This window comes from Corvus hawaiiensis, chromosome 10 (assembly GCF_020740725.1).
Source record: "Corvus hawaiiensis isolate bCorHaw1 chromosome 10, bCorHaw1.pri.cur, whole genome shotgun sequence".
In the NCBI taxonomy this organism is placed as follows: domain Eukaryota; kingdom Metazoa; phylum Chordata; class Aves; order Passeriformes; family Corvidae; genus Corvus; species Corvus hawaiiensis.
The window spans coordinates 14,110,014-14,131,889 of NC_063222.1; the positions used below are offsets into that span (position 1 = coordinate 14,110,014).

At 37.8% G+C, this 21,876-nt stretch overlaps 1 long non-coding RNA gene across 11 annotated transcripts in view; it reads left to right on the forward strand.

Annotated features, from left to right (window-relative positions):
* The first annotated feature begins 10,157 nt into the window (after window positions 1-10,157).
* LOC125330595 overlaps window positions 10,158-21,876 on the forward strand; it is a 473,930-nt gene continuing 462,211 nt past the window's right edge. For 8 of the 11 annotated variants that reach the window (XR_007205618.1, XR_007205625.1, XR_007205624.1 and 5 more), the window contains exon 1: window positions 10,170-10,230. This is a non-coding gene — a long non-coding RNA (uncharacterized LOC125330595). Of the gene's footprint in view, window positions 10,231-21,876 lie in introns of all 11 variants that reach the window. The other 3 variants (XR_007205629.1, XR_007205628.1, XR_007205621.1) reach the window with 3 other exon arrangements.

Genomic DNA, 21,876 nt, shown 5'->3' on the forward strand with positions numbered 1-21,876 from the left:
CTACAGCTGTAGGTATTTCTTGCTTGGTGTATTTGGCCTCTTCAGGAATTCTTTCAGTTGTTTTCAATGAATAGCTCCATAGAATGCTCAACATAAAATAACAAAATTGAACACTTTTGACAGGTGAAGTTTGGAAGTTTGACTTTCCATTGGAGTGGATCTCCCTTTCTGTTTTAATGTTCTAAAAATGCTGTTTGGGTGTAGGGGTAGGTCCATGTTATGAGGCTGAGTCTCCCTTGCTCCTCTCTTGAATAATAGCCCTGGCATGTGTTGCTCCAGGCAATGCTCTGGTGTGTGCCTAAGTGTAGCAACAGCTTTTCGAGTCTTAGGTTTTTTTTAGAGGCTTTGTTTTGGTGTGTAGGCTATCCTGGTGAGGGTTGATGAAAAGCAATTGTCCTTGAAAGTAGCTGTGGGAAATTTTAAGGAAATCAATGGGAATTGTCACCACCAAAAAGGGCACAGGTAACATAGCCAGCCAGTTTATTTGAGGGTTTGTTCTATGGTGCCATGTCTTCCTGTAAAGCACTGCACTGATGCAATTAAAATGAAGCAAAAGAGAGCAAATAACTGTTTTGGTATGAAAGAGGTGGAAAAAATGTTATGTCTCCATTTCTCATTCCAAGTGCTGGCTTCAGCAAGAATATTCCAATCTCTTTAAATCCCTACAATATGGGTGGGATTGAAGTTAAAAACCATATTGCTTAACAAGATTACAATAGTATTTACACTCATCACCTGGGCCCTGTCAATGTGACTGGGTCACCAAGTCACCAGTGTGTTTGATTATACTGCACTGAGACTAACTACACTGTGTTAGAGCAGTTGGAAGCCATAAAAAGGACCTGTTTCTTAGAAGTTTATAACGGTAGTTGTGCTTTGTGACTTTCTGGATGAGCACTGGTTGAGTACAATATCTGCTTGTCTGCAGATGAAAAACCACAAATCTTTATTTGTGTTTTATGTTTTTTGATTGCGGAGAGAGACACTGGGTCTTTTTTTTCTTTCCCCCCACCTTCACTTCTCTAATGTGAACTTTGAAGTCACTCTAGTTGTGCATAAAAAAACCCACGTGGTTCTGGAGAGCAATTTAGAAATCTAAATATTTCTTCTGCTTGCTTTCAAATTCTCAAGCCTTTGTTTACTTTATCCATGACCATCATATATACGATTTTGTCTGAAATAATGTCTTTGTCACATAATTGCTCTTTAAAAACAAGGTGATATGTGGATGAGTTATTGGGGAATTTTCTTTGTAATTCCTCTCCTCCTTTGCCACATGGTTAATAAATTTTTATGCATAACTGTGGCCTTGGCATAATTGAAAGATTTCTCTGATGTCCTTGAACTCACACCCATTTTCTCCAAGGCTGAATTCAACTTTGTGTTTTGTATTTGGGGCGTTCTTTGAGAGACAAAAAATTAAAGGACTTGAACCACTATAGTACATTAGATTTAGGGATGAGAGGTTAGACCCTGCTCCCTCCAGCTGCCTTTCCCTGTGTCCTGTCAGCTGGAGCTACAGCCAGCACACAGCTGGCAGCACAAACCATGTCTGCAAGCAGAGCCTCCCTCACTCCAGTGCTTTGCTGGCAGTGTGTGACCATGCCAGGCTCTGCCTGGCAGAGCATCTGCTGGGGTGGGACATGCAGACAGTAATATCTGTAACTACCTCAGTATCACTTGGTTTTCTCTTTGGAGGTCCTGGTTTTGTTTGCTTTAACTTTGCCTCTTTTAGTCTGCCCTTGAAAATAAGATGCAGCAAAGTGAGTAACCGAGAGAACAAACTTTGAAATCCATATTTTTTACATGAAGAAATACTGTCCAGTATTTCTAATTAAATCTTTTAGTAATAATTCTAGTGCCCTAGAATTTCTTCCTTAAGTGAAGAATTTAGTGTATATTTCATTGCATATGATTTTTTCTTTATCAAAGACAGCGACAATTAAACACTGCTTTATAAAAAACGTTATTATTTTCCTATTCATGTAAAGATTTATATAAACTAATTTTTATCCGCATCATCTTGTGAATATCATACTTTATTTTCATTGGATGTATTTTGAAAGGTTTTTCAGCCTCAGGATAATCTCTGGAGTCTTTTGTTCTTGAAGCATTATTCTTTCTCATCTATATCTTTGCTTTATATGCACTGACATCCTAATCCTGCCAGATCAGAGATTTGTAATCTTGTTCTTGCGGAGCATTTAAGTACTAATGGCTTCATAGCAGCAGACCTAAAGAGCTGGCACCTTTTAGTATAGACCTGTAGAACAAGGACTTCTGATTTGTACAGAGCTGAGCAAGGGATATGCAAGAGTAATGCTGGTTTATAACTATGGCAACGAGCAATGGGTTGGTCCTTAAAAGTCTCATAGTTTGCCCTGTTATGTGCTATCATGCTTACACTGGCAAATCTTCCCTCAGCAAAGCTCAAGACTGCTCACCCCAACTGAACTTTTGTTTCTCTCCTTCTTTCCCATCTCTGTTATCTCACAGGCAGTTGGCTACAGGCTGGAGACTCACCCATGCATGCTCTCTATGGACAAGGCAATGGTGTAAAATCTGGGCTTTAGTATGCTTTAATTCAGAAGCCGGGGTGAGTTTTATCACATGTTAATCACTCCAGCCATATCTATATTCAATGAATTTTGAGGTTTTGGTACAGGATTGTCCAACCTTGATCTCACAGTGTAATTGAATTTTGTCTGTATTACTAGTGTATCTCAAGATAGTTCTTCTAGGAACTATCTCAAAATTAGCCTACTTGATTTCTTTATTTTATATTTCCCTTTTCCTTTTCTTTTTTCACTCACTCTATATGTATCCTGCATGCATGCTTGTATGAGCAGGGACTGATACCACTAAGCGGTGTATAAGGTGGTGATACACCTTTATTAGATTAATGTATATCACCAGAGGTTTTAAGAAGTTCATTGAATCCATTTGAAAAGGAGATGACTTATATGTATAACTAACAGAGGGCAGAGTCTTCAAGTATATTTTTATTACAGATTTTCACATCTTGTATAATTATATATATTACACTTAGCATGAATAGTTCATTCTAAATCATCACAGACAAATGTGTGTGTGAATATTATATGACATATGATTGTTTCTTTTGCTTGTGGACTCTGAGATGAGAATTAGAAATGTTTCTTCATATGGCTAATCGCCTAAATCCACAGGATCTAATTTATGTGGCTGAGTATGGATTCAGCAGTCTAGTTTTAAGCATCTGCTTTTGGCTGTGCTGATCTTTAGCATTCTTTTCTTATGTTAATGAGGAATTTAACCTTTTAGTTGCTACTTCTTTTCAACTGGGCTCATTTCAAAAGGAAACGGTTGCACACTGTTTCATGCAAACAGTTCTTTTTCTTCATACTCTCCCTGACACCAAAATAATGACACATGAATGTGTGCCATTCTTTTTTGGTCACAGGACCAGATAAAAAGTAGTCAAAATCTATGTTAATGTCTTTTTTGTTCAGCTTTAAGTAGTTTTCCGCTGTCCTTTTCACACAGTGGAATAAACCAGACCCGTCTGACGCAGAGCCAAGGATAACAAAAATGCCTCCTCTGTCTTCTCCATTCTCCTCCCTCTCTCACAGAAATAAGAACAATATTTTTCTCTATTATTTGGAAAGCCCAAACAAGTTAAGGCCCTGCATCAAATATTTTTTGAGCCTTTTAACATTTCAGAAGTATGATAACATATTTAGTGTTGATAATGTGACAAATAGTTTACTTACGTCGTGCTTGTAAAAGTTTCCGTTGCCTTTATTGGGGTTGGAAACACTGCCAGAATGCCTGAGTAATCACTAGAACAGCTATTGGGCTGCAGATGAAGTCAATATTTGCTTGTGCTTCAAGTTGTGGTTATGCTTGTGAGGGAGCTTAAAACAGTGTCAATAAATGATATGAAGCCATCTTTATGTGGAACACAACAGTAACTAAGGCTGTGTTCACTGTATTGTAATCGTACACAAGAAATATGCTCCTTACTCACTTTCTTCTGAAACATGACACTGTTAAATGTGCATTTATATGATTTTCACTTTAATAGTGAAGTCTCAGGGGTTTAAAGAGTAAAAAAACCTTAAACTAAAATGTACTATTCCAGCTTAATAAATCTGGCCAGAAAAACCTTTTTGTTGATGTTCCAGATTACTTTTTAAATTGTTTTCTCTTTATCTTCACATTAGAAGCCCAAATAAACATACATGCTGGGGTGCAACAAAGGAAAAAAATTTGAGGTGTATCTGAATTCTAGCTTTTGGTCTAGATTTCACTTTTGGAGAGGATATTAGGGATGAGGGGACTGGAAGGGTCATATGTTCAGTGCTCATTCCTGCTGCTGGCAAGAGGAACAAAGAAGGACTTCTTGATATTTTAATTGTACATTGAAGTAAGAAGGTGGAGTGGAACAGGGAGGGAAGAGACTCTGATAGCATATACTGCAACACATTTGCATACGTATGCGATCTCTGGGGTATGAACAGCAGCTTTCACAGCCATCTGTTCTTTTGTTGGGGCTGCAGCAACTTGCATCAGTTTCAAATATTCACTGATGTGGGCTAAACATGTTTAATAAACCCCTGCTGAAACCACAGGTTATGGGAAGTCAATCCCATATTGTTCCTAGACAAATCTGGATGATTATTGTGGTGTACATCCAGTCAGCAGGCTTTTGTCCAAGCTTTTTTATGGGGAAGATTGTGGCTGTTTTGACATGTTTATCTGCTTGTATTGGCATATTTGGAGATCAGGGAGTTTTGTTGCAGGGAGAAGGAGGAGTTCTGCTGTAGCTGGGGTCAAGAGCTCTGCCCTTTTAAGTGGGCAAAATCTAGGGAGGGAGCAGAGGTTAACAATGTGATGTGATATTTCTTTAAAAAAGAAAAATATCTCTCAAACTCAACCTCTGAAACTCTGGTGGTGTCCAATAGCTGACTTGGATTGTCCAGTCTTTAGACTAGGAGTTTTTAATTGTCTCTTATATGCCAGCCAGCCCCTATAGCAAGAGGGTTATGATGCAGATATCTGGATCTAATGCACTCTGCATCCCTTCAGATAAAATCCATCTCTGTTGTTGTTCCTATAAATTAATATTAGGAAAGGATTTAGCCCAGATCCTCTCTTATTGAATTTTACCAAGTCCCTCAAGCAAAACATTCAAAACAAAAAAGATTGTTAGAATGCTTGAAGGTGACTTGCATTGGCTATTGATTATTCTCTGTGGTATGGCAAAGGATGGGCCCCTTGGCTTCATTATAATTATGCCTTTTTTACTTTTGCTTGTCTCTGTTGTGTGTTGTCACCACCCCTCTTTCAGATTCCTGTCACATTTCTCATTCTGGAAATATAAGATATTCAGGCAGAAAACCTAAATTGAATGTTACTTTCTGGGGGAATACTGGCTGGAACATATTTTGTCTTCAGGCTTTTACTTTGGGCTAACATAGGAATGGGAAGATAATAGTTTTATATTTAGTTGGTGTTAGCTTTCTCCCAATTTCTGATTTTCAGTAGTTACCTCAGATTTCAGAGTATCTGTCTGTAACTGTGAATGTGTTGTCAGAAGTTGCTAACAAGCATGTATAAGTGTGAAAACTTAAGTGTCAATATTTTTAATCAAACTCATTCTTAAATTATCATAGGTTGTAAGTTTCTAGTTTGCTGTTGCAATTTTTCCAGTGATGTCCATGTTGCAGAGAACTATGACCACTCTATGACCCAGTGACCAAGATTTGGCTCCAGCAGGTGTTTCAGTGTCTAAAATACAGCAAAAAGACTGAGTTGCAGAACTCAAGCAAGGAAATAATTGTTCAGAGCTGAAAAATGTCAGGCTTATATTTTTTCTTAAGCTTATATTTATAAATTTCTGAGTGCAACGTTGTCTTTTGAACCTCCTACCATGATTTTCTTAAAGGTGTTTAATCTAAGGAATGTGAAGTATTACTCCATGACTGGTGGTTCATTTAAGAAAGCTCTGAAGAGGGTGTAAATGTAGTTGCCTTACTTGCAGACATATAAGCAATATATGGCATCTTAAAACACAGGAAGCTCCTTATCAAAATAAATGGCATGGTGACAATTTGTTTCATACTAAAATCAACATCTATGAAAGGACTGATAAATTCATGACTAAATGAGAATCTTTCAATCATGCACAACAAAGCTTTATGTAGCTGCTGAAAATGCATATGGTAAATTCAAGCTATTTTGACTATTTGTGCTCTGCAGGATTCAGTTATCATATAAGAATTAAGACTTTGTCAATCCAGTTAAAACAAAATTAATTTTTCCTAACCGTGCAATTATGAAGATGATAGTTTGATATAGTTTGGAGGAAAGTGTAGCTGATGATTGCTTTTGATGAGAGTGACTTTATCTCTGCGTCCCTTTTTTCAGTGGATCCACCAGTGTAGAAGGCAGTTTCTGGAATTAAGTATGGAATTCAGCAATTTGAAGTTGCAGGCTATCATAAGTCAGTTATCCAGTAGCTGTATGAGCATAACCAGTGTGATGAAGATTTTCATACAGTGTTTTGAAAGATGTTTTTGATTTACAATTGGTTGCCAAAGGTTTTTGTATTCTTGCTGTTCCCATGCAGCTGATCAGACCTCAGTGGCGTTTTGTGCTGTGTAACTCTTAGAAAATCAATCAAAAACTAAATAAAGGGACTTGTTGCATTGGTAACTCATTCCATTTAGTGAGGGGTTAAAAAGGAGAGCTGGTGCTCTGGAACACCAGCCTGCAGTAGCTGGAAAAAACAGGCAAACCCAAAGTCTTTGAAAGGGATTTGGAAGAGTAAGTGTTTACAGTAAATATTTTGGTTTTAACCTAGATAGCATCTAGTTACATAGAAAAATTAAATGTATGTGGCTGATTTGTATTTAATCATGAAGCAAGCCAAAGTCACACCGATGAACAAGCAGTTGTACATGCACAATTTAAGCCTGTAGGTCATGAGAACTGGAGATTTTAGGTTCTGGGATTAATCTGATATTGTGTTCTAATTTGCATATTAATGAACTGGCACAATCATTTACATATATGACATGATCTCTAACATCAGGTCTTAGCCTAACAACATATTTCCTCAGCAAGAAGCCAAATGACTGTGCTTTAATCTTACAAATGCTGGAAGCCAATGAACTAGAATTAGATAAAATCTCTGTACTGTGAGTAACTGGAGGAAAGTGACCCTGCCACCTTTCAGACTGTAAAAGCTGTTTGTAATTTCTTGGAATGACTCCCTTCCCACAGAGATAATATTTGGAGATAATATTGAAGATTAGCACTCCTACGTATCTTAGGTCAATGCTCTTTTGTAGCTGGATGTCCTTCTGTGTTCTCTGTAGTTCAAATCCTGGAGCAAATTGGACCAATAACTTTGTTTAGCAGCCCTCTAGAAAGGCTTGTCTTTAGCTTCCTTTGGGAAGAGGATGATTCACTCCCAAGAGCTGTCATGTTAGGGTGCTTCCTTTAAAGTGGTGACAAATCCCCGCTTCTATCCATCCCCAGATTCACAAGCCCGGGTTCCAGAGGCTTGTGTGCACAGGCTGTGCCTGGGACTGGCAGGAACGAAGGGCTGCCCAGAGATGGGATGTGGTGAGGGACAATAATCTGGATAGTAACGGTGGGGACTGTGTGCTGTGAGGGGCCCTGTGTCTGGAGCAACTGGGAGACACAGTCCCTCCAGTAGACTTGTAGACTTTTTTGTGGGATTCATGGTTCAGGAATACTGAAGAAGTGGCTGTGCCTCTATTTTTGAATTATCTCCTTTTCCCAAAATACTGTCCTTGTTTTTATTTGTCAGAATAAAATTTCCTTACTTTTCACAGTCTATTATAACTAAAGAAATTCAGTCCTACTTTGGTCCATCTCCATATACTGCTTTGCCTGGGTTCCTACTGTTTGTTCTTCCCAATTGTTCTTGTTGGTGTTTGGCTGCAGTCTTTAGTCTGGGTTTGTCTTGAAAAAGTGAAGCCCAGCTTCTGCTCCAGTAGGTTTTAAGAGATGAACGTACCACAGACTTTTCAGGACTCAGAAAAGACTATGTGTAGAACTACAAAATGTCACTAGAATAGAATTATTCTGATCAGCTCAGGACTTTTTATTGCATTTTTATACTGTTTTGAAGGGCCTGAGATAAAAAACCAGGCAGTGGCTGCTACCCTGCTTCTAGAAAAACAAGCAGGAGGAGGAGGTGGAAAGGAGAAGCACATTCAAGCCTTTGGTTTAAATGGTGAAAAGTTTAGATGGAAATAAAGGATGTTTCTTGGTACCTTACCTGACCCGGAAGAAATGTGAGACTCAAAAAACTGATATACAAAATGTAATGAATATGACTGGCATGAATACTTGTATTGTTTGGCTGGTGTGCTGCAGAAGGGTGTTGTTAATTTTTTTTTTTTGTTTGTCTATTTGTTTTATTTTTGTTCATTGTGTCAACGTAGTCTGGAATGTTAATGTTTTCTGTGAGATAATGAACAGCTGCTTAAGGCTTATTTTCTTGCTTTTCTAATGAGATTATTGTTTTGTTAAATCTTTTAGTCCCTGTAGAGTTGACAAGAGGTGAAGTTTCATTGTTACAGTTTGTTTAGGAGCTCTAAACATGACCTAGGATTCTACTTAGGTAAAATAACTATGGAACAAAAGCACAGATGCTACATCCCCTCCTGCTCACCTCCAAATGTTCTGCATGTAAATAATACCTTCCTTCCCCCCTTCCCAAAACAGGAACTCTGGTTGTAGTTCTAGTGTTTTCTGGTTAGGATTCGTTGCTACAGCTCTTTTCTGCACAGGATTGTTTACAGACTGTCCTGACATGACTCCTGGTAACGGAAGTTGCTGTTTCTGCTTTGGGTAGTATTCAGCTGATTTAGTTAAGTACTTAACTAATAGTGTCCGACAGATCAAACCCAAGCAGTAAGGTCTGGTTTTGTGGGTTTTTTTCTGTTCTGTTTTGGGTTTTTCTCCCACTCCCTTCATTCCCTCTCTTAGAAAGTGCTACCCAGCTCCTGGCTTTACTCAGTCCCTGACAGCAGTGGAGCAATGGAGCCTTTTCAGAGCCAGGAGAACAATGGGTCGTAGTCAGATGCTTCTCACTGGAGCTTTATTTGCTGTAACAAATATATTTGGGTCCTCTCATCAAAAGTTCAGGCTTTTATTTATTGGCAACGTAATCCTAATCACCAGGACAGAAGAACCCTCTGCATGCTGGAGGACTAAGCCTAAACTTGGTATCTTTTGACCAGAAGAATGTTATTTAAATTGCTGCATGTTTGAGGATTCTGGCACATCCTCATGTCTCATGTTTGTTTTAATATTTTAATGAACCCCAAAAATATAAAATAATCTCAATTAGTAGCTAATAGGAAATAAATCTTTATTGTTGTCAGACAAATATATTCCAAGAGAAACACAAATATTCTTCCTAGCCTACTGAGACATTTGATAATAAAATGTTTCCTCAGTATTTCTCTTTGCATTAGCCTGTATTTAACTGTCTGATCTGTTGAGGATCCAGCCAGAATGGGGAAAAACAGAAATGCATCACACTTAGGGTATTATATTTTCTTCATTTTCTAAGGTGCTGAACGGTCTTTCAGTAGAATTTGTAATAACGTTCCACCAGTCCAGCCTTTTTTCAGAAACTATTGAAAGCTTGTGAGTGGCTTCATGCCTATTTCCCATGGCAGCAAACTGTGTTAAAATTAATGCTCACATTACACTTCAGAAGAAGATTGATACAATTTTTTTAAGATAGGATATTCTGTTTAGATCCACATAACAACACTTGTCATTTAAGTAATGGGCCTGCCTGGTACCTCATTAAACACCTTTTATACTGAAAGATGGCAGAAAATGGCAGCATAAGAAATAACATAGGCATCACTGAATAAGACCATTTTCTAGAATGCTTGAAAATTGGACTAAATGCACTGTCTATGAAGGACAGATACCAAGTCTTGTTGCAATGGGCTATGTCAGAAATAGACTGACTGATGGGACCTGAACTGCCAGATGTACTGAAAGATATAATATACTTATTGTTTAATCATGTGGATAGAGCAGAAGATGGAAACATTGAGAATAAGAAGATTACAGTAAGAGCTACTGCTTAATCTGAGCAATAGCCTCTGAGGCTTCTTAATCTACTAGGGGAATTGTATAGATGCAGTAAGTCTGACAAGACGAATAAAAGAATAAAGAATCTTGTAAGTAAGTGAAATTATAGATTTTAATTTCTGTTATTCTTCAAGGGATTGAGGAAAGGGAAATAAAAAGAGGCATGGGAAAAAATGTGCCCTATTTTACTGCTGTTCATGATGTAGGAAACATGAATGAGTCTATGATGTGCTATTTTTTGCTTTTGGAAGCATATGAATTTCAGGCTTGGAATCCCCAGCTTTGACTGAGGAGCCAAGAGGACTGTGCTGCTGATTTACATAGTTTGTGGTGAAATATTGCCATGGTGTCAGGAAGCCTCAGCTAGGTCTGAGGAAAATGTGGTGAATACCTGTCCCTGTCCCACAGGGCCTGTGGTTTAAAAGTTTGCAAGAAATTAAAGGATGTAAAGACCTGCTTGAGGGGTGTATGGCTGCTGCCCCTAATGTATGTTGTGTAGGCAGGACTGAAGTAGCTCAGTTTTAACCAAGGTGGGTGATGTGGGGGGGGTGGGAGTGGAGTGAGGAAAAAAGGAGTAGGTCTTAACATGCTGATCCTAATAATGTTAAAATGTAAACACACTTAAAAAAGCCATGTTTTTCAATGAGCATGCTTGTGTGGGAATATATCAATATTATACTTGTGGCCACAGAAACCAGGACAAATAAATGCAACTAAATGTCAGTAATCTACTAGTAGGTACAGGGACCTCAGATAAAGCTTTCCCTTATGTACTGCAAGAATACACTGCTTATTGTAATGTGTTCGGAAAATCAAAAATTAGTGTAATGTTTACAAGCTAGAGAATCATATAAGCTATTTATAATTATTAACGTAAGTCAGTAATGTTGGAATCTGTGTAAAGAGTGCTTTTCTTGACTCATCTGTCATTCAGTTGTTGAATAGCATGTTCACTTAAACAATTCCAGCAACTTTTAAATGTTCTAGGAAACATCTAAATTACATCAGAAGGAAAGGTATTTTAGGAAATTTAATTAGATACCAAAGCATGCAGGTGCTTGTAATTTAATTGCTGAAAAAGGAGGGATTGCTAAACATCAACAGTTTTATTTTTATCCATCAGCTTTTGCTTAATGCACGGTGGTTCCATGAATGCTATGTAGCAGAGTTTTTAGCAGAAATGTTAATGAACAATGCAATACACAGTTAAAAATTACAAAGGCTTTTAAATCTTCTAAAGTCTATGGTATGTATATGATGCAATCATTTAAATTCTTCTTCATATTATGACGATGATCCTGGAAAGACTTCTATTCCATCCAAGTCCAGAAAATCTTGTGCCTTAAATGAATTCCTGCAGTGTTGAAGACTTGTAGGTCATAAGCATTCAAACAATATAAGCCTAAAAAAAAAATCACTTCTACTATGCTTTCCTTGACACGTTTTAAAACTTTCAGCTTCAACTTCTTTTGCTTTTAATTCCTCTCAGTCCTGTGCTCTTCTTATCCCTTCATCTTCCTGTCATCTCTCACTCACCCCGGATCTGTGCATTTTTCTGAGTTCCTGACCACAAAAGCCTGGCTTGAGTTGCCTCTGGAGGAAGTGGTGAAAGGAAGCATGACTGTATTATCATGGGGAACCGCAGAAACTTAGGATCCTTCTGTGGCTGCTGAAAGTGATGGCCAGAAATCATCTTTGTAATTACAGTAAACATTCATAGGATTTGGCAGTTGAAGATAATTTTTCTCTCTCCTAGAAGTCTTTGCTTGTAAGGCGAGGACTTAAGAGTTCTTGCATCAAGTGTATCACTTTCCAGGCCGTAGCCACTTCCCTACCAAGAATAACTTCAGGACTCATTCTTTAAGGTCTAAAAAATGAATCTAAAATATGTTTAATTAAAACTTGTAGAACTAATGATTTCATCTCCCCTTTCCTTTCCATCTATTATCAGAAATAGTGGGGGAATATCTTCCCCGGGAGGGGTAACACCAGTTTGTTGGTTCACTTACTGCCATTCTGACTTGCCTGAATTCAGTGCTTTCAGCACAGATCCATTGTCACTGCCAGGGAGTGCCCTGCAGAAAGCAGCAGAACAGGAATATTGTTGTATTTCACAGTTAAATGTAGTAGGACTCTATTCATCCTGAGAGGAATTGTTCTGATTGTGGTATTTGGACAGTCATTTTAGAACATGAAAGTGTTTCTGTGTTGAAAGATGAGAGGAAGAGTATATTAATGAAAAGACAGTTCAAGGTTAGTTCACTTCCCAAGCACTTTGTGACCGAATGATTACTGAAAAATATTGTTAAAAGCCTTCAAAGCCACTCATCTCACTGCAGTTGGTGCCACTGGAGCTGGTGTGTCTGAGTGGCTCTGTGGGTGTTTGTGCTTGGCCAGCTTTGCAAACACAGTTCCTGTAAAAACCCACCTATTTTCTGTAAGTGCCATTTTGATATCCAAGAGTTTCACACTAATTGTGATCCCTCTATTATTACTTTTTTTTGGTAAAAACTAACTATATGAAAATATCAGAGAAAAGGTTTTCAGTTTCAAAACTGTGGTACAGAGGAAAAAATTTGTTTATTTTCATACTATTTTTCTTTTAATTTGGTTATGCCTCTTTAAAATTAGAACTATAATAAAGAATGAACTAATAAGGAATGATTAAATATTAGGTACCTATAATCCTAAACTGCTTTGATATCTGTATTAAGCTTATTGCAATAAAATACACAAAATATTTTTATTTCAGGACAAATGAGATGAAGGAAAAATAGATAATGTGTAAAAAAAGTTACTCAATTATCTGGATACAAGATCCTGAATAATTACTATGCAAGCACCAACACAATCATTCATTCTCTGATTGTTTTGGTTTGTCAGTTCTCGGTCTTTATACAACTAATTCAGAAAAATATAGCATCCACAGGATTATAATATTCAAAACAGGTTTTGAACCTCTGATCGTGCAGGCTTTTAAATGTTTATGTCCAAATAATGGGAGTAATCAACATAGTACAGACAACTCTTTGGCCTACAGTATGAGCAGAGTCAAGTTTTCTCTGGTTGTTAGTATCATTACTTAAATCAGATATGAATAATCATGTGCTTAAGACTTATGTTAGCAGGGGCAAAATGAAGCCAGATGATTTAAACTGGGTTTTTGTGTGTTGATAGGCATTGTGATTATGAACAACACTCTTTAAAAAATTCTCAATAAATTTATATATAAAAATCTTGCTTACAAATAAATGTATCTAAAATTATTTTATTTCTGTATATTATTGTTAATTTCAAAAGAGATGCAGATAGAGGATCTGGAGAGGCAGATGTCATTCCTGAGACATCGATACACTTTTGCAAGTTAATTCTGTGAACGTTTTGTAGAGCTGGGCATGGTAAGATTTCATTGTAAAGAATCTTTTCCTACCCTTACCTTAAGGCTCTTAGTGTACTGTGATACAGAAATGGGAAACCTTTGGTTAGCTTCAATTTGTTACTGAATTCATAAAAGAAATTCCCAAAACAATGAACAAGGAGTAAGTGCTTGCCAGTTTTTATTCTGATGTGGTGATCTTTGAATTCCTGTCTAAATACTGATGCAATGGAGAGTCATGTCCATCAGCTGTGCAAGAAATTTACAGTTATAAAGTGCACCTGTTGTACTCTTTCTGTTCCCTCTGCCTTTGTGGGAAAAAGTTGTTGAGCTATGGCTGTTTTTGTGGAACACTGTACATCTGGGAAGATCAATCTTTCTTGCCAACTATTTAATTTCTGTGTTTTTGTGCTGTATAGAGTTGAAATGTTTAGTTTGATAACTCAAGTGCTTTTTTTGCTTGGTCTAATTTTACTGGTTTTTTTTCAGGGGAGCGTTGGGCTCCAACACTTGTTGTTGGGCTTTTGTTTTGTTTTGTTTGGAGATTGTTTGTTGGCTTTGGTGATGATACTTCTGTGGAAAATTCCAGTTCAAAACTACATATTTAAAGCCAGGAAAAATATTTTTTAAAAAGATCCTGAAACAAATATGTCATGTTATGTTTAAATGCAAATAAGTATCCATCAGTGGAATCTACAGTGTCTGCTTTGTAAACACAGAGTCAGGGTGAGTAAACTGACAAAGAAGTGTTTCCTTACACCACTGAGAATTATATCAGTGAAGATTCAGTTCATTTAAGTCTTTGATAAAACCAATGGAATATTTCCCATGTCCCACAGCTGGTATTCTGAAGAAGGGAGATGAGGAAGACCTTATCAGCAGATAAGACTTGATAAGCCATAAGCAAAATGCATGTAATCAGCTCCCAGGAACATTCCAGTCATTTAGTGCCCCTAATCAGGGTTATGCCCCTTATCAGTGAGATCAGTGTGAAGGTTACTAAAGTCATTGTGAAATAACAAAAAATGGGGATAGTTAAAGCACATTTGTAGTAATTTGTGAAATGTGGTTTTGCAATTGACTTGTGCTGTTTTCTATTTATGATCACAAAAACCACATTGATTCTGTAATATTGATTGGCACATAGCAAATGGAATCTATTTACCTAATCTTCTTAATAGTCTCTGCATTAGATGGGGGCAAGACAGCTGAATATAAGAAGGTAAATCAAAGCAGCTGTCTGCTTCCATTTGTGACATATAGAATTCTAGACTAGAAAGGGTGTTTCACTGCTGGTCAACTTATTTCATAAGGCAACCTAAAGAGACACTGTGAGAGAAAAGCTTTTGTTCATCAGAAAACAGCTTTAAAATTACTGCCATAAAAAAATCCCTGAAAATCACTGGTTGGAGTAAGATGAATTAAGATTTACATCATAGTTAAGTCTCATTAAGTTTCATTATGTTTCTTATGTTCTTACTGAAGATTTATAAGGGCCATTAACTTACATGTTGCAATTCTATGAAAATGCATACTTCTGAAAAGAAAAATGGTTATTTTTCTGGTTGGCTTAATGCCAATTTATATGTGGCACACATTCAAAGCTTTTATAACTTTGTGCTCTAATCATGTCCCAGGTTCTATTCCTTACTGTACAGTTAAGCTGATAAAATTGTTCTTAAGATGTTTCTAGCCAAGATACTTTTAGCAGATTAAAATGAATAAGCAGGATGAACATCTGTTTAAGTGCACAAAGAACCCTGTATTCAGCAGGCATCTCCTGCAGCCCCGTTGGAAGATTTCTGCTCAGTGAATTTTAACAATTCTAGTTACAGATGATACCTGCTGACCATTGTATGGTTATATATAATAAGGTCATTATCCACAGCAGTTCTACATCTAGATATGTCAGAGGAAAAGGAAAAACATATGTGGCCTTGTAATCTAATTGCTCCAAATTAGGAAAAGCAACATGAGTATTGTGGGAAATGTATCTATAAAAAGAGAAATCTATAAGATAAAAGTTTGGTAGCTATTATAGAATCGTTTGTGCCAATGATTGGAACAAAGGCAGGTCCCAAAATCACATTTGGAGTAGAGATTTTTCCCTTGAGGATGCACAAGGGCTTTCAGAATGCTGTGGGAACAGAGGGACATGTGAACACCAGAATTTCAGGATTGACTTAAGGAAGATTTACTGAACTGCCTTTTTTTTTTAATTTTTTTAAATTTATTTATTTATTTTTTTTTTTTTTGTGAAGAAAATGTTTGGTTTTTTGCTTGTAGATGCAATAACTGCAGCTCAGACTATTCACAAGTTATATAGTTTGGTTTTTTCTCTCTTGTAGAAGACAGCCTGTTGCTTCCCACTTGCTAACAGGTTCTCTGAGGTTTTATTTTTTCACATGTAAAATTGACATAAGCGGCTTTGTTTTTCATTTTTTTTTTTTTTTGTTTCCCATAATTCCTGATAAAAAGCTCATGTGTTAGTTGTGTTTGGGAAATGGTAATACTTCCCAGAAAGAGAGATCTGCTTTTTCTGGAAATTACTAGGAATTGTTTGAGTGCTCATGTGCAGCAGCCTCCTGTACATCCTGTACCTGAAGTATCCCAGTTTTCAAACTTGGTCAAATGGGTCTCATCCATTATTACCAAGGACAATACAATATCCATTTGGAAAGATCTCAGAAAATCTTCTATGATAATTAATCTCCATTTCTTCTGCAAATTATGCTACCACAATCTGTTTATGTAGGCTTGAAGACCAGAAAGTTTGACAGCTAAAGCTGATCACTTCAATAAAATTTCATTTAGAAACTGAAGCTGAAAACTGAGTTCAAGGAGTGGTTCCTTAGAATTGAGACAGCTGCAATAGAAGCTTTTGGGTTGATGCTGTTTATGACTTTCATCTCAGAGCAGACATGAAAAAGATCAGGATGCTGTAAGTGCTCACTAAGGGATACTTTTGAGTGTACAGCTGTACAAGAGTTGGGAACTTTAAAGCACTGACTGTTTATATCTGGAGAAGAAATATCTGGAGAGAAGAATGATAGAAAAAAGTGTCTTCCTGTACTGCTTCTCTTTCTTTTTCCAGCTGATCAATCTCAGAAACTTTGGGAAAGTTATTTTGAGCATGAGTGAGAGATCTATAATATCTGGGCTGGGCAGCACTGCCCTGCTGCACAAGTGACGCCTGTAGTCTGCACTGGCACATCTGGAGGAGCAGAGCAGCAGCGCAGGGATCAGTAGAAGCTGATGGCGGGACTAGGCAATGGCTTTGTGCTGGCACCCACCCCCCCTTGCATCTCTGCTGGCACTGAGAACCAGCCCAGCTCCAAAGTACCTTGGCTGAGTCAGTCTTCACTTTCCTAAGGTCCTGCAGCTGTATGAAAAAGACTGAGGAAAAAAGAAGTGACCAAACCTTAAATTTAGAAATGATGTACGGAGGCTTTTACATAGGAAAGACTCTCTGTGCTTCTGTTGATTCTGCTTAATTCTGGGAGAGTAGGAGGTGATTCTGGAAAGTGTTAGATTTACTGTGTTAAATTCCTTCTCTGAGGCTTTCAAGAAGGGCATGGTACATGCTTCCCCAAGCAGAAGGGAAGGGAGCGTTTTCTATGGTTTTGGAAAACATTAAAATGCACCCAACCACTTTTAATATTGAATTTTTCTATTCTGTCTGCTTTTAGTTATTGGCATAATATTCCCTGGCTGATTTGCTGCTGCTTGGAAAAGGCATGGGTCTCTTTCAAACCACCAAGAAGCACTTGAAGCAATTACCTCTTTACCTGATTTTGTGATGCTCTCCGGTCAGAATGTAGGTGTGAGAGCAAGGAAATTGATGAGAGGGGAGCAGGGAATTTTAATGCACTCAAGCAGACGAACAGCTGTCTCTGGAAAAGCTGGCCAATGCCCCGAACCTTATGCAGTATAAAAAGAAGGTCATCCTACTCAGCAGGTTTTCCAGTTACTTAGAGAAGACCTCCTCCCTGCTCCATGCTAGTGAAAACTACCACAACCCCTGTTACTCTCTTGAGGCTGATCAGTCAGTCTACAATTACTCACTTTTCTCTTGAAACTACTTTCAGAAATTGCTTGAGGGGAGAAGACACACTAAGAGCAGCAGTAGAAAAATATATATTTTTAAAAGGTGCATTTCCAAACGTAAATGAAACCATTTTGGAGAAGTCAATTAAAATTGACTTTTTCAACAAAAATGAGACCTTAACTTTAGTTAGTTTCTCTAGATTTAGGGTTCTTTCTTACTGTATAGCACACTGACATTTTATATTTATTCACTTTAAAATACATGTGCTTATACATGTATAATTTAGACCTCGCTTTTTCTGGAGGGTCTAGTTGTTTTATGGTCATGGGATTAAGCAAACATTTTTCAGAAGTGTATGTAATTTGTCTGTTAATAGAATGAAACTTTGTAATGTTTTGGGAATCTAGAAAAGTTTTTACTTTGGGAATCGTTTCATCTCTTGGCTACAAATGTCCTACAAGCCACATTTTAAATGCATGTTTTTTGTTTATGTGATAGAAAAAAGTGACAAAGGAGCAAGCACTTGTATAAACTGGAAAATTTTGAACTAATGCATGAAAAATACAGCTCTTTGGTCACTGCTCTTCTGTTAAAGCATGATTATTCTGTCTACTAGTTCATTCTACATGGTGGCAAAAACCTTCACACAACTGAACAATATCTGAGCTTCTTTGCTGTGGTAAATCTGTACCTGCAGAACATATTTATTTAAGTGGTACCCTGGCTTTGGTATGTTCCTCAAATCATAGCATACTGTAACTGCAGCTGAGGTAGACGTGACATGTGAAGTACCTGATGGCAACTTGAGAATATATTGGTAGCACACGCCACTATAGATATCATGGAATAATTTGCACCATCTGGGGAGAGCTTTCCTCTTCTGGAGGTGCCTGACACAGCTGTTACTGCACAGGGTATTTATCCATTCACTGCAATGCACAAGATAATTGGAGGCAAAATTAACATGTCAGCTTGAACCAGCACAGAAAGTCTTACTTCAGCACGGCGCAGAAGTTCTCAAGTATAAATAAATACCTGCTGGTATTTAAGGTTACCAAGAGTTATATAGTTGTTGCTCCCTGAATTAAAAGGCATAATTTCACGCAATTTTCTTTGAGAGTGAAGGTATTTTAGCTTTCAGAACTTTAGTTCCTTCTGAATTTTCCTTGACCTCTTTTCTGACCTAGGAAAAAATTGCAGTTGATCTGAAAAATGCTGAAGTATTTTCTCAGAGGTTGCAAAGACATAGGTACATTCAAAAAGAGAATTATTTCCCTTTATTGTGGGGTTGTTTTTTTACACTTACCCTGAAGAACTTGGTGCAGTACATCTCTCCAAGCCCCCTCTGTGACTGACTATATGCCAATAACTCCTTGTAGCTGATTAATCTGGATAACCATTTTGTATTTAGACTTTGCAATGTATGCAAAAAGCTGATAGGAGCACACACAATACCCCCACACCCATGAGATAGGTGTTATCAAGAAAAACTAACGAATTTTTTTTTCTTGTTGGCTGGAAACAAACATATATAAGGTGAGTTGGAAGGGAGTGGTGTGGGGAAGGAGAGGGATTTTATGTGGGTTAGTTTTAGACCTAGGAATCCAGTTTCTTTACACTCTTCTGTGTATGAGTATGATGATGGCAGATACTACTTCAGGAAAACATAATCTGAATCTTAACAGAAGGATCCTGTCTCTTTATCCACTGAGTGTGTTGAAAACATATGTCTGTTAACATCCTTGGATTAAAGTAGGGCTTCATTAATACTGCCATGCTGCTTCTTCCATTTTAGGAAGCGTAAATAGCACTCTATCCTGTTACATGAGATCAAACAAATTCTTAGACATATAGATAAAAATGTATGGGGCAGCTTACCTCTTTGAATAGTCTGGGTCTCATTGTCAGGGTGTGATATAATTTGTGCAGAAAAAGAAGAAAATTTATTTCACTTTTTTTTTCCCTCTCTGATGACTAGAAAATGCTGTCCTGGTGTTTTATAAACATGCTTTGTTTTCAGTGATAACTAAGTATCCAGAACCTAAATAGTCATCCAAATCCAAACCAGCATTGTATTAAATAATTTTCTCTATATGTCTGGATTAAGATTATCCTGTCTCACAGAGCTATTGCCTGTACAGAACTGCACAGTTTGTACAACTATGTACAGGATCTCCATGGGACCATACCACTGAGTATACAGTCAAAAGAAGATTTAAATTATAGCAACATTTTATTAGAATTTAAATATAGTCACTTTTTAATAAACAATCATTAAAATGACTTTCATCAACTGAAATTTCAATATTCATGTAATTATTAAAACTTACTTGTCTTTATTCTTCATAAAAATTTAAAATGACACAGCACAAGCATTCTTCGGAAAGGCATGAGATAAGTTTGTGTGTTTGCTGCTTACATCTCTCTTCCCCAAAGTTGCTGACCTTGATGTTTTAGACATTTTCTAAATGAGCCATACCCTTAAGCCACAGAATTTAGGCTTGTTCTTCATCAATGGGATGTCTGTTATCTATGTTGACATTGTAAATTGAACCCAGTCAAACACACAGCTGTCACCTGAACTGGTTACAGTTTATTTAAGTGTTTTAGTATACATGGGAAATAATTCCATCTGTACTACAATAGTCAACAGTGTAGCAGGGAATAACAATGTTCTAGTCAGCTTCCTGGGTTAATTATAACCTTGGCAAACATGAAACTCAAGGGAGAATGGGGGAAGGGGGATGACTGGGGTCATTAACTGGACATAAAGGTTTTTCTTCCAGAAGGTGGTTTGACACCATGTGGTTACTTCAGAGACTCTCACAGAGCTGTCAGATGGTGCAACCTTTTTGGGACAAACCCTCCTGCATTTGTGTAGCTCCCTCAGCCATGTCTCCTAAGGAACCGCTGTGTTCTGAACAGGTGTCAGAAGTAGACTTGTGCCTGCAACAGGTCTCTCAACACTTAAGCACAAATGTCTCTCTACCTTGGGAAGTCTTGATCTGTGTTAAGAGAACTGGAATTGAGGATTTCTAGAGCCATTTATATGTAATATCCCACATTACACCAATATGTTCTGCTGCTATTGGTGTGACTGTCTGTCCCTCCCCTGCAAGCCTGACTTTAAATATAATTCCTGTCCCTTTCAGTCATCTTTTCTCACTGCCAGTAAAACAGCCCCGGCTCTGGACGTAGACATGTCCCTGTTTGAGCATTAGAAACAGTTGAACAGGCTGCCTGCTTTTGTTCAGCTAAGTGTGAGGAGCAGGGCTTTCTGTTGGTATTGCTGTGTCCTAAACATATAGGGCCAGACTTACAGTCTTTGGATAGAGCTTCTAAAGTCATAAGTCCATCAAAAACAGGAGTTATGTGCACAGTGAGCAGGTGTGGTGGTGGTAACCACAGTCATCATTATCTCGTTGCTGACACTGAGCGACCTATGGAAATTCACTTGCTGCAAAATAACTTGCTGTTCTGTGAATACCTTTAGTCTGTTTTCCTATATTTTTCTTGGCTTTGAGCTCCATGGTCTGTTTGACAGTGCTGTTGCACAGCATGGAAAATTTTGCCTCTTTTTTTTCCCACTGGTCTACCACTGGCTGGTGGATGGGGTAGTGAAAAGGGAATACAAAAGGAAGCTTCAAGAGTCTTGTGTACAGATCATTTGGGGAAAAAAAAATCCCTTTGTGTCAAGGGCAGAGCTGTGCATATAGGGAACAGTAAATTAATTTTATTATTAATTTGATTAGAGTAAAAATTGCAGGATTTAACCATAAGAGCTGGTTTCAGTAACTTGCAAACTAACAAAGTGAAGTCATTCACTCCCTTTACTCCTGATTAACACATTATCATACACGTAGCAGCTTGTTTCTAATTCTTCAAGGATTACTCCAGTTTCTCCAGAGACTTGCTGATGAGTAACAATTAAACCAGCTTGGGCAGGTTGCAGTCTTCCTCCCACACCAAAGTAGCAGCTGTGACAATAGAGTGGACTCCCGGAGCATGTAAAAGTCAACTGTCTGCTCCACCCAGACTGACACCTCTGGTGAGCTGGGCTGGGTCTGAGGAGCGAGGGCCTCTTAAAGTTGTGACTTCTCCTTCTGTCACCTCCCCCTTTCTGGAAGTTCATTGACATGAAGCTCAGCAATATCAGCTGCAAACGTGACTATGGAAACTTGGCAGGAGACAGTCCCCAACCCTGAGCTTCCATGGCGGGTTGCAAACTCCAAGAGATTTTCTGTGAGCCAACCCCGGCTGTTGCACAAGCGAATGCAGCTGTGGTTTGCCTTTGATACTAAACAAACTGAAGATG